The sequence below is a fragment of the Acomys minous genome (genome assembly GCF_964271855.1).
Source record: "Acomys minous genome assembly, chromosome: 1".
Classification (NCBI taxonomy): Eukaryota; Metazoa; Chordata; class Mammalia; order Rodentia; family Muridae; genus Acomys; species Acomys minous.
In genome coordinates, this window is record NC_140483.1 from 19,931,820 (window position 1) to 19,945,459 (window position 13,640).

Here is a 13,640-nt window from a genome sequence, read left to right on the forward strand (position 1 = left end):
CATAGGACCTCTGGAGTCCTTACAGGCTATTGTCATTGTTTTTAGTGAGCATCCATACTTGGTGGGAAGACCCTATTCCTAAAGAAACCACATGATTAAGTCATATATGGAACATTCATCCCTGTTTTTATAGTGCTAGAAAGTTCTTTTTCCACTTCCAGGGATAAAGTCCATTAATATTCTTAACCAGACAGGAACCCTGGAAACTACGATAATGGCTGGCAGTAGAAGATATGCCCATTGGTGTAATAGCCCATCAAGGTTGCGGGAACAGTCAGTTACTTTCTAATAGGACTTAAATCCTGCTGCACAAGATGGAGCTTATGCCTGGTACCATTAAATGGTCCCCAAACACTTGACTGGACAAGTCATAGGCTATAAGGGAGGGTCTAAAGCTATGTGGTACATATCAATCTGCCTTGTAGACACAGTAATAAACAGATCCCTAAGTCCTTGTCTTTACATGCATAGGGTATAAAGTGCATCCTTGAACCCACTGCAGAGAAGTTTCTTTTCCTCATAAACTGTTAATGCAGAGAGTGGTCAACACAGAGAATTAGAGTCTGTGGCATGCTCAGCTCTGATTGGGACATCTATCCCACACTCTTCGCAGAGGAATGAGGAATCAGTGAAGAAGAGGGAGATATAAGGCTGTAAGAGCTGGAGGTTGTAGATGCATGCAGAAAAAAAAAGTATTTACCAGATATAACCTTATAGTGGATGTGACTGCAATCATAAGATTGGCAAGATGAAGCCAACCAAAAATACCAAAATAGACAGAGGAGGAACTCAATGAAGCCCCTCCTTCAGTGGAGAAGCCAGGGGCTGATGACTGTTGGGAGGGAAAAGTGGTGAGGGGGGAAACATCTTATGTACATCTGTATGGAAATTCTCAAACAAAAAAAATTAATAAAAATAAAAAATAAGGTTGGATGCATAAATGCTGCAACATTTATCTTTCTTAAAAGTAGAATCATTTACTTCAAAAGGGTTCGTATTGGTTGATAATGTCCTAATGATAAAATACTGCAACTGACGTTTGGATGAAAGCAACTCAGGTCCATTAATGAAGCTACCTTTGAGTAAGACTTTCAACAGTGAAATGTACTCAGGGAGTCTGGGACCTGGGGAAGCGACTCAGTGCATAACGAATTTCTGCACAGGTATGAAGGCGTAACTTCCTGTTCCAGCACACACATACAGGTTGGGCAGGCCTTGGTGCCCATCTGTTATCTCAGTACTTAGGATACAGAGACGGGGATCACAGGACAATTGTCTAGCGAGACTAATTGGAATTGACAAGCTCTTGGTTGGACAGATACCTCTTTTCAATAAACATATTGAGAGTAATGGAGGAAGACACATAGTGTCATCTTTGGATATCCACAGGGATGTACACACATGTGCCCACAGATACATCAACATACCACATATATGTACTCATATAGCATGTGACATATCACACATGTATTCATACACCACACAACATACCACAAACATGTAAATATACAACACATAACATACCACACATATATATCACACACATATACACATACAACACATGACATACCATATACATACACATATAAATCAAAACATGTTAAGTGATTGTCTTAGTTAGGTTTTCCTTTCTATGATAAAGACCATGACCAAAAAGCAACATGGAGAGAAAAGACTTATCTTACAGCTCACCGTCTTTCATAAAGAAAATACAGAAAAGAAATTCAAGGCAGGAACTCAAGAAGAGACCATGGAGGATCGCAGCTTACTAGCTTTTTCCCCAACATTTCTACATATTGTATAGCCGTATGTCTGTTAAATTAGACTGAAATTTGATTTCCTAGTAACTTTAGGACAGAGCCTGCATAATGACTGAAAATAGTTGGGAAAACATAAAATTATCATTTCTACTTGACTAAGACATCCAGGTTATAAAACATTAGTGGAAGCACACCACACACACACACACACACACACACACACACACACACACACACACACTACACTCACAACCTCACACTCTCATACTCACACACACACACCTCACTCACACACATATATACCACACATATACACCATACACACACACCCCCACTCACATACACACACACACTCACACACCACACACTTCCCTTTTGATAATCTGAGGGGAGAGTTGCATGGACATTAGAACACCCCAGGATTCTTGGGGTTCACAGTAATTAGCTGGAGGTGTAAGACTAACACATAAAAACTCTATATGTACACTTAAAGTAGGAGGCAACTGAGATTGTGCCCATTTTCTTAACGGCAAGCTCATCACCCAAAGACAAGTGTTGTGAAGTCACCATGTGAATTCTTCAGTAACTCTTCATTTACTTAATCTTATTTCTCCAGCTTCACAACATGATGCGTGTCTTTATAATTAATATATTCAGCTTTCTATTAGGCAGAGCTATTTTTCCTTTCTCACATGTCAACATATTTGATAAGTAGTATTTATGGAGTCCATATTTCCCCAAATTCTCCCAAATGTTTACTGATTTTTCACTTCAGTGCATAAATACGAAGAGCATAAGACAGCTGTGATCTGTGTAGGATAGCTGAGATTAATTTACTTTGGAAATAATTATTTCTAAGAAGTGGCATATTTGTAACTGGAGTCACATTGTTTTTTTCTCCATTCTTTCTAGTCCCCAGTGTTTTCCCCTCCAAGAATGTGACCATGAACATTCTGTCTCTGTTTCTCAAGGTGACACTTTAAGAAGAAAAGAATTCCTAATAAGTGCTGTATGGATAAGTTAAGGATCAGAAAGTGACTAATCTATAAACAATGTATGTTTTACTTTTTTACTATTGTGAGTTTTGAATATGTAGAGTAACAGTTTTCATAGTGCCTTGCCATTGTAAGAAGAGGCATTGAAAAATAATGTAAACAATAAATAGAGATAATATATGACCCTATGAACTCCACCTTACAGATTATTCATTCTTTTGTCTTAATGTACAACCCTATAGACTCTATCTTATATGTTTCTTTGATTCTCCTGTCTCCTTACACCTGCTTAGATCATTATTCACTCACTGCCAGGCATGGACAACACGCTCCAATTTTCTTGTTTTGCCCTTCCACTTTCCTTTCTTTAGTCACATTGTCTCAGTATCTTATTATATATGACTAAGTATTTCTCTGTGGTTTTTTTTTTTTTGCCTAAGGCTATATCATTGGGGATTGTATTTTAGGAAACCTGGGGCTTTGCCATGAGCTATTTGGTGTAAGCTCTGTTAAGGTTGAATCTACTGTCACTGTTCCTGATTTCAAGCATTTGCTTTCAGGTAATTGTTCCATTTACTCCATAATTAATTTTCTGTAATATTATTGGATTTAATATTAATATCTCAGGGAAAACTAGTTCTACTAGGGTCCTTCTGTTTTTCCCTGAGACAAGGAAACATTTCTCTCATCAGTAGAACATCTTATACACCAAAGCTTTTATACTTTCACTTTATAGCAGCTTTAAAAGAAAGTCAGTTTTAAGTATTCTAAGTAAAAATGTTAAATTATTGTGTCAAAGATGTCATAGAACACATTCACAAAACAAGAAATCTTATGTAGTTTTTGTGTCTTTAGAACAAACTCTGTGATTCCTCTATAACATAGTATATACAAGTAAATGTTATAGTTTACTTAACATGTATAATTTCCATCCAACACAATCAGGAGGTTGATGTTTGTAAAGCCATCCTTAATTTTAGAAGTATTTTGAGATGAAAAATATGGCATGACAATATGTTACTGTAGCCACAGCCCCCAGGAAACTGATTCAGGACAGTAGCATGAGTTCAGTCATCCTAGGCTTAACAGTGAATTCCAGGATAGATGGATAGAAAGTGCTGCATTGTGAACACCTGTCTTAATTTTTTTAACTGTAGCTTGAGAGATGGCTCAGTGCTTATGAGCATTTGATGCTCTTCCATAGTTCTGTTCCTATCTTCCATGTCCCACAGCTTACAAATACCTGTTACTCTTCCTTCAGCAGATCTGATGACTTCTTCTGGATTCCTTTGGGAAGGCCATGTACCCATGGAACCAACATACACACACACACACACACACACACACACACACACACACACACACAGAGAGAGAGAGAGAGAGAGAGAAGAGAGAGAAAGAGAGAGAGAGACAGAGAGAGAGAGAAAGAGAGAGAGAGAGAGAGAGAGAGAGACAGAGAGAGAGAGACAGAGAGAGACAGAGACAGAGACAGAGAGACAGAGAGAGAGAGACAGACAGACAGACAGACAGAGAGACAGAGACAGAGAGACAGAGAGAGAGAGAGACAGACAGAGAGACAGACAGACAGACAGACAGAGAGAGAGAGAGAGAGAGAGAGAGAGAGAGAGGCTACATAAGTGAAAACCAAATCTTAAAAATAAGTGAAAAGAAAAGAAACATTTTGGAATATTCTGCAATCTAAACCAATGCCACAGTTTGGCTTCCAGACTCTCCCTCTACTGTAAGCATATTATGAATTACTATGTGATTATAGCGTCCCACCTCATCTTCACCTCTCTTGTACCCATTTTACTGTGAGTTATTGATCTTTAGACACAAAATTGCATACATTTTCCAACTTCAAAGATAAATGATGAGTGAGTGATGACAAATGAATTGTCATCTAATAAAAGAGAGTGAGAGGTGAGTAGTTTTCCTACCTTGTTGCTTCATTAGGTTACGAAACACGTCACTGTGACTGGTAGATTCTGAAGTATATTTCTCATGATTTTTGTAGAAGCAAGTGTTGTTCCTCACTCAAAAGAAATAAATATTTATTAATGAAACTCACTGGTCTATGCGTCCAGATTCTTACTTATATTATGATTGTTTAGCAACCTTAAGAAAGTGGCCGCATCTTTTCTATTGGAATCTCTGTGGTAGGCAAGAACAGGGCTTTCCTACATTGTGCAGTTTTAATCTTTCTGTGATGCAGAGTTGTGTGATATGAGGTCAAGTGATTATGTAGCTGGGGCTCATCCCTCACCACCACACTGGGCAGAGTCTTGCTTTCTGCCACGGTGAGGTGTTGTGTACTTATTATCAAAGCTTGAGGCTTCTCAGCTCTTGAGGATTGCTTGGTTCTAGTTAGGCCAGCCCGAGAGATCCCTGTTGTCTTTCATCAGGGAAGAAAGAAAACTTTCTCTCAACTTTATAATTTGCTCTCGTTAATTATAGGGCTTTGTGTAATGCATGGCCTTTGAAATATTTCTGCAAATCCTTAGGGATTTGAGGTGTAAAAAAATTCATGATGCCCATTAAAAAAAACTTTCTGCTGCCTGGTAAATTTTGCTTTGGCAGGAAGCCTAAATAAAAGTTAGAATACTGATGCTCATTGAGTTCACTTTCATTGATGAGGACACTGCCTTAGAACAAACTTTATGACAAGATTTTAAAAGTACAGAATGTATTCAGCATTATCACTCATTAGTGAAATGACTGTTTAACGGTATGACTCTACTAACTGACTATGTGGATGACTAAGGTAAGTAAAAGCATTTGTACACATTTCAATCATCCATTCATCAGTTCAAGGTTATCTAGCTAGCTTCCCACCTTGCAATTGTGAAGAGTAGCAGTGGGCATAGCTGGTGTAGGACGTCGAGGCCTTTGGGTATAAGGCAAGGAGTCAGATGAGAGCTCTATCTTTAGCTTTTTGAGAATTCATACTCATTTCCATAGTGGCTGCACCATTTTAGTGCCATAAGCAGTCATCATGGGTTCAGCTTGTCCTGCATCCCCTTCAGCCACTGTCAGTTGTTTCTCTGATCTTAGCCATTCTGGCTGGGGTGCCATGAGAACCCCAAGTACTTTACGTTTGATTTCCCTTATTGCTAAGGACGTTGAACACATTTAAATGCGTATCTTAGTCATTTTTGTTCCTGACTTTGACAACTTTTATCCAGGTAAGTAGCCACACACCCAACTTTTAATTAAGTCATGTGTTTTCTTGATTTCTTTCTGTTTTGGGTTCTTTATACACTCGGGATATTAAACCTCTATTCGATATGAGGATGGTAAAGATTATATCTCATTCGGTGGGCTTCCTCTTCGGTAAGCACATTGTTTCCTTTGCCATACAGAAGGCTTGGGGCCGCAAGGTTTATTCTGGCTTTATGTCCCGAGCAAATTTCAGAAGGTCACTTTCTACTATATGTTGAAACATAGCGGTCATGTTCTCTTCTATCACTTTCAGTATTTTAGGTTTTACCTTGAGAATTTTGATTCTCTTGGAATTGACTTTTGTATGCGGCGATAGACATGAGTTTAGTTTCATTCTTCTACATGTAGACATCCAGTTTCCCTAGCACTATTTGTTGAAGATGCTGTTCTTCATCCAGTGTGCATTTCCCCGCATTTTTCAAATACCAGATGGCTGGGATTACATTCAATCATATTTGGATCTTGTGTTTTGTTTAATTGACCTAAATGTTCATTGTATGCGTGTACCATGTTACTTATTTTATTACTACTGCTCTGTAATATAGCTTGAAGTCTGGTATGCTAGTCCTTTCAGGATTAATGTTTTGCTCTGGATTGCTGAAGCTACACTAGGACTTTTGTTAGGCTATGGCCATATGGTGAGGTAGGAGGTCCCCTTCTGTCAGAGGTCTAAGGGAGGAGAGTAGGCCAGAAGAGGGAGGGAAGGTGGGAATGGGAAGATACGAGCAAGGGGATAACACTCAGGATGTAATTTGAATAAATTATAATACATTAAAATTTAAAAATGTAAAAAAAATTAGTTTTTTCCTATTCTGTGAATAATGTCATGTATAATTTGATTTGAATTTCTTTGAATCTGTCAATTGTTTTTGGTAAGATAATAGTTTCTCCATTATTAATTATTAATACTCCATGAATAAGCATGGGAGTTTTTTCATCTCCTTGTCTTTATCTCAATTTCTTTATTGAGGGGTTTAAAGTCTTCACTGTATAACTTCGTCATCTACTTGGTTAGGTTCACTTTTTAATATATTTTTTGAGGCTGTTTGAACATCAATGTTTCTACAATTTCTTTCTCAGAATTTTGTTATTGGTTTGTAGAAAGGCTACTAGTTTGTGTAAGTTGATATTGTATCCTGACACATTTGATGAAAATGTTGATCATATTTATAAATTTTCTGGTGGAATTTTTTGGGATCTCTTATGTAATTCCCTTTTTGTTTGCAAATAAAGATAATGTGAGTTCTTCTTTTCCAGTTTGTATCTCCTTAATTTCCTTCTCTCATCTTACTGCTCTGCGTAGGGTTTCAAACACTGTATAGAAAAGGAGTAGGAGCCGTGAACAGCCCTGTCTTGCTCCCCATTTTAATAAAATTACTTCACATTTTCTCCACTTAGATAATGTTGGCTGCTTGTCACATATATAGACTTTGTTATGCTGAAGTATGTTCCTTTCAGCCTCTAGGGCTTTTATCATAGTGCTATATTGCATCTTAAAGGTGCTTATATTGAACCTTCCTGTATCTATTAATATAATATGCTTTCTTTCTTTAGACCCATTTGTTATTATTATGTTAATAAACTAAATATATTGAGCCATCTCTATATTTCTTGAATAAAACGGTCTTGACTGTGGTGAGTGATCTTTCTTATATATGTGTCCATTTCATTTACAACTGTTTTAAGTGAATTACGTATTTCATGTGTATGAATATTTTGCCTGCATATAAATATATTCACTGCATGCATACTTGATGCTAAGTTTATTTAGTGTTGCATTTGTGTATATGATTTGGGGGGCAGCCCTAGCTGATACATCTACAACACAACTCCTGCTCCTAAGGCTCAGGGAACTTCACTGAAGAGAGAGGAGAAAGATTATACGAGCCAGAGACCAGGAAGTCTGTTGTGAGATTCTATCTCCTAGAAATGACAGGGACACTATACCTGTGGCCCCTTAGCAATACTGCTGCCTAAACAAGACCAGAAGAATGGCAACACCGATGGACTGCTAACTCAGAAAGTGCACTCTCCTGGGCTCCATGATGAGACAAAGCACTTGCAGGTAACCGCTGAAGGAGGGGAAACTGCTTCTCTTTCACATAGTGTCTTCACCTGGTTGTCCTGATAGAACAGTGCTGCCCTTGTAGATGGACGTTGGAAGTGATTTCACTCGTTCCACTTTGAAAGCCTGCCAGATTTTTATATTACATCTATCTGGACATAAACGTCTTCTAAAATTTAATTTGGAGGATGCTCTATTACTGTTTTATTTAAAAAGAACACTCTTGGTATTTAAACAACGTCTACAGGTTAAAGACAGCAGAGAGTCTGGCTATAGATGTGTCCCAACATGACCCTTTAAACTAAGAGAGTCAGTACAAGTGGCAACCTTAATAAACTCATATGTGTGACTATTTTAACCCAGTATAATATTTATCTTCATAAAAATATCATAAGAATTAGAGTTAAAATTATCCCAGTAATGTATGTGTACATATATGTTTATACATATACATACATATATCTCACAGGCACACACACATACACACACATTCACACTTCCCTTTCAAGGAAGTCATAGAGTTGTTTCAAAGAAAATCATTGAAGAAAAGTTTCAACAAATATTCTAGACTTCCATGTCTGAATTTTTGTAATATCTGTTCCTATTCTTCTGTTGTGTAAATTGCACAGTTTTTCTGTTTTGTTCTGGGAATTAAAAACATTTGATGGCATGTTCATCATGTTTTTTCTTTTACCCTTTACCATCTTTGTTAAAATTACTACAAAGTGCATGTTTGGTCAAATACCTTAGTTTCATACTTAGCCCATTAACACTTGCTTTAGAATATTCTCCCCACAGAGACTATGGAAACATGTTCCTCATATCCAACTTCCCCAAATCATAAAATATGTAGATGCTACTAACTTGTTTCTTTTAATGAAAGATGTTGTGAGTATATTATTTTAGGGTTGAATTCATTGTGAGGCATCAGTCTTAAATACATTATTGTTAAAACAATTAATAATGAGGGAGGGTAAATATGACCAAAACACATCATAAAGAAACCCTGGAAATTCTAAAAGAGTTAAAATGCAAAAAGTATTAGTGACCAGTGATTGTTATGGTATAAATATTTAATAAATGATTTTGTATGTATGTGTATATGTGTACATATGTATAATACACATTTTAACAAATAAATAGCTGCTAGTGTTTTACAATATGTCTCTCCTGTTAGAAATAGCTTTTCTCATGGCAGTCCAACTTGGCACATTACAACTTTTCCAGAACTATTTAACACTTGCGTCTTCCGATACTGAAAGCATCTCTCAGCACGGTAGTCATGCTGCTGCTCTCCCTTCTGCTCTTCCCTCACTTGTGAGCCGATCAGTATGCCCAGAGGTTGGCAGACTCCTCCTATAGGTAGGGTTAATCTCATGGTAGTGGGAAAAAGAGAAATTGGATAATTTCATGACCAAGCTTAGCAAATGCCTGGGGCAGGTGAGGCGACAGTCTCAGTCACGTGCTCTTGGATCTTACCTTTCCACAGGGGTCACAGAGAAAATGCTCCATTGACTCTCATGGCAAGTTAAACAATATATTAGAGCAGCAGCAATAGTCCCCAGGTTATATTCTAAGGCTACTGTCTTGATCATGATCTCCCTAAGAACATTCTTCATATCCTTATTCCTGGCGTTGAGTGTTATGGGACTGAGAAAAGGGGTAATGACAGCATAAGGAACTGATATGAACCTTTTGTCTCCCACTGAGGCTTCTGGCTTCAGGGAAACAAAAGCAAAACGGATGATGACCACAGTGGGGTGTGAGGTTCAGGTGGAAAATGCCCTTGGCTTATTCTTAACTGAAGGGATCTTGAGTACAGAAGGAAGGGTGGACACATAAATCAGGAGGATGGCCAAGAATATACCCAGAAACCCCAACACTTACATCAGTCAAGAAGACAAGTTAGATTGTGCCCAGCAAGCCTAGCATGCATTTTAGTGTTCCAGTGAATTCAGCCTGCCTCACAACTGCCCCCATATGCCAGAAGTGTCTGACGAGGTTAGGTATGCGGAAAGACACCCTGAATATCAGTGTTGTCTATGTTAGAGAAATCAAGATGCCTCCAGCCCAAGGTCATCAGAAGAGGGTATCTGAGTGGGTTGCAGATGGCCAGGAAGCAGTCATACCCCATCAAGGTGGAAATGATACAGTTGGTTCCACCGAGACCCAGGAAGAAGCACATCTGCAAAGCCACAGCCTGGGACTGAAATGTGGCTGTCCTTGTCCGGCAGATCCCACCAGCATCTTGGGGATGATAGTCAGGGTATAGCAGGTCTCAGAGAAGGCGAGAGCACCGAGGAAGAGGTACATGGGTGTGTGGAGGGAATCTGTCCACCCAAGTCAAGCCCATGATGGCCAGGTTGCCTGCAAGAGTGAGCATATAGAGGCAAAAGAAGACAACAAAGAGCAAGGTCTGTACATGTGGGTAAGCAGAGAAGCCTATGAGAACGAATTCCTTCAGGATTGTTTGGTTGAATGTCATTGCTTGGGTTCCTGAAATGTGAAGGAATCCACCTTTTCTTATTCAGACGAACTGCATGTGTGAATAGGACAAATCATAAGATAATATACAATCAATTTTCCATTCAGTTTAGCAAAACTCATTTATGCATGTAGACGACGTGCTTTCCTAATTATGCATTTGTATCTTCAGGAACCCATTATTTATGATATGATGTCCAGAGGGATCATTCTGGCCTATTTAAAATATTTTATTGGTTTGTAATTTAATATTGGTGAAATACTCCAGTTGGCATTCAGATGAGAGAGACTCAGATACAGTAGCTGAACTATATTTGGATAAGAGACTCTCAGCACTGAAGTACGCTGAGTGAGTTTGCAGACTGAGGAAATTACTCAGTGGATAGCACATTTGCTGAGCAAGTATGAGGACTGTAGTTCAAAATAAAATAAATAAAAGTTGGGCAAGCCTCGTTCCCAGCATTGAAGATGTAGAGGCAGAATACCTGGGGCAATTGGATGTCCAGGTACTTGGAACTGTCAGTCTCTGACTCCAGCAGAGACTGTGCCTCAGTGAATGACCTGGAGAATGACTCAGTGTCAGCTTTAGAGCTTCATGTGTGCACACACTTATGAGTATACGTATGTGTGAGTGTGTGAAAACACACACTCACACATAAACATGAACACCATAATATAGAATAAAAGAACATGAAGAGGGTAAAAGGACAGAGTTATGTCTAATAGAAACACATTTAAATAATAAATAGCCTGTAAATATTTACAAAGTAAAGACAGTGGTTTCTGAATAATGTAAGACTGCACATGTGCCATGGCTTGTAGCTGTGGGAGAAACCTGAAGTCATCTTTTCTTCTTGAAGAAGACATCTAGGTCCTAAATCATTAAAGAAGCGATTTAAAAGTTGCTTTGTTTTAGGGACACTGATGAGAAGGAAGCATGGAAGGCAAAATATCCCAAAATTTAATTGGAAAATAGTTATCACATAGCAACTCAGCCTGAAAATGGGATTTATATGTTTATCGGTGTCCCACCATGAAGGCTCCGGATACATCACAGAAGAGGAGGCAGAAAGAATGCAAGAACTGGATGATGGGAAGAATTTCTGCCTTCCGGTCGTCTGCTGAACAAGTAAGAGGACTTTACATCAACGATCAGCACCAAAATAAGAGCTGAGCAAGCCTGTTTCCCAGCACTGAAGACGCTGAGATAGAATATATGGTAGCCATAGCCACAATCCCACATCTGCACAAGATCAAGCCGGCTCAATTCCCAGCATAGATCAGCTCCAGACTTGATTACATTCTGATTATCCACTGTCAGTTAATAGTTTAAGGAAGAAGGAAAAAAATACATCTTTATAGAATATTTGGCCACTGGGACTTTCCCCATACTCCAGAGAGAACACGGGTATCTCTAACTGGATTTAGTGGACTATCAAAAAAGAAAGATGAATCAATATACACAATTCTGTATCAATGAGTTAAAGATAACCTTATTTGTGAGTAACAATTAAGGCCTTGAGTTGAAGATTAGATTTAATAATCTACCTTTTGTTATTTTGATACATTGATATATAATTTACATCTTCACATACATTATGTATATACACACACATATAATATATATTTCTACTCTAATATGAGGTGTTATACCATACAACTTAATTGTAATACAAGGTTTACTTTCAATACCTTTAAAGTTGTGCTGCAGGCTATTTAGGATAATTAAGTAATACAAGCTAATTATTAGTTGAACAAATCATGGTCATGCCAAATACTAGTCTAATTTTATCACATGAATATATATCCTATGTCTAATTGGTAGATATGATTCTACATATATATAAGGTAAAATAGTTTAAAAGCCTCAGAGACCTACAGAATATGGCATTTAAAGATGGTTTTTTAAAAATTATTCTAAAGATTCTTTGACAAGATAAGTTAACTCCTAGCAACATGCCAGCCTACCTCAAAGGTGATGAACATCAAAAAACCTCCTTATGGAGATGGCTTCAAATGTGGCAAACCAGCCACTGGACAAAATGTCCTTGTTTCTGCCACAGACAGAATTCTGCCTAAAAAGGACAAGCTTGGATATAGGCAGAGTCAATGGCCAAGCTCTGCCAAGACAGGGTATGCAAGTCCTCAATAGTTCCTGCCTTGCAAATGCCTGTTAGATATATCGGGCTAGAAGGCTGAAGATGATGCTCCAATGTTATAGAGAGTTTTGGGTGACTGTTCAGGCAGTAAACTGTCTCAGTCATTTTTCCATTTTGGAAGCTGCTAACCTGTGCTTCCGGTCCACTTAGGTATTTAAGTTTTATTCCTTCTCAAGTCTCTGATGGGGTTGTAAGCCAGATAGTTTAGTCTTACAATTAAGCTTAGTTGGTTAGGGGTTAATATGTTTTAAGATTTAGATAGATGTTTTAAGTTCATAGAGATGAACTATGATAGATATTGATTTTCATTTAGAAATTTAGACTCAACAAGATAGGAAAGATGTTTACTTCAAGTTTGCCAAATAAAAATAACCAAGTCTCTATCAATGTAAAACTTATATAATTCCTGACTGTCTCATGGTTATTCCTGCTATATTAGTTTATTTCATTTATGTGTAATAATATAAATGTATACGTTAAAAAGAAACATAATAAAAAACGAGAAAGAAGGAAAGATGGAAGACAGTGTTGTGAATCTATATGTGAGGAGTTAGAATGTAAGAATTATACTTCATTGCAGACATAAATGCAATTTTCAAAAAAAATGAGAAAAGAATTAAAAAAGAATACCCCAGGAATCTTAGGACTAATAATGCTTGGAACATCTGGTGATATTGTCAGACTCAATATGTAAGCCTACCGCGGGCGGTAATGAGATTGTGCTCATTTTCTGAATGCTCAGATCATCATTTAAAAAGAGGCAAATGCTGTGAAATCACCACATCAATCTGATCTGTTTAATCTCATCCACTTCTGACTTCCACAACATGATGCCTGCTTTATAATTAATATATTCAATTTTCTATTATGCAGAGCTACTTTTCCTGTTTCATAAGTCAACATATTTGATAAGTAGCATTTATGGAGTCTACATTTCCCTAAATTCTCTCAAATG

General features: G+C 37.8%; 1 pseudogene across 1 annotated transcript; it reads right to left on the reverse strand.

Annotated features, from left to right (window-relative positions):
• Positions 1 to 9,947: 9,947 nt before the first annotated feature.
• On the reverse strand, positions 9,948 to 10,529 carry LOC311596648 (olfactory receptor 10X1-like; annotated as a pseudogene). Its single transcript has one exon. The product of its transcript is annotated as an olfactory receptor 10X1-like (transcript).
• Between the last annotated feature and the right edge of the window lie 3,111 nt (positions 10,530 to 13,640).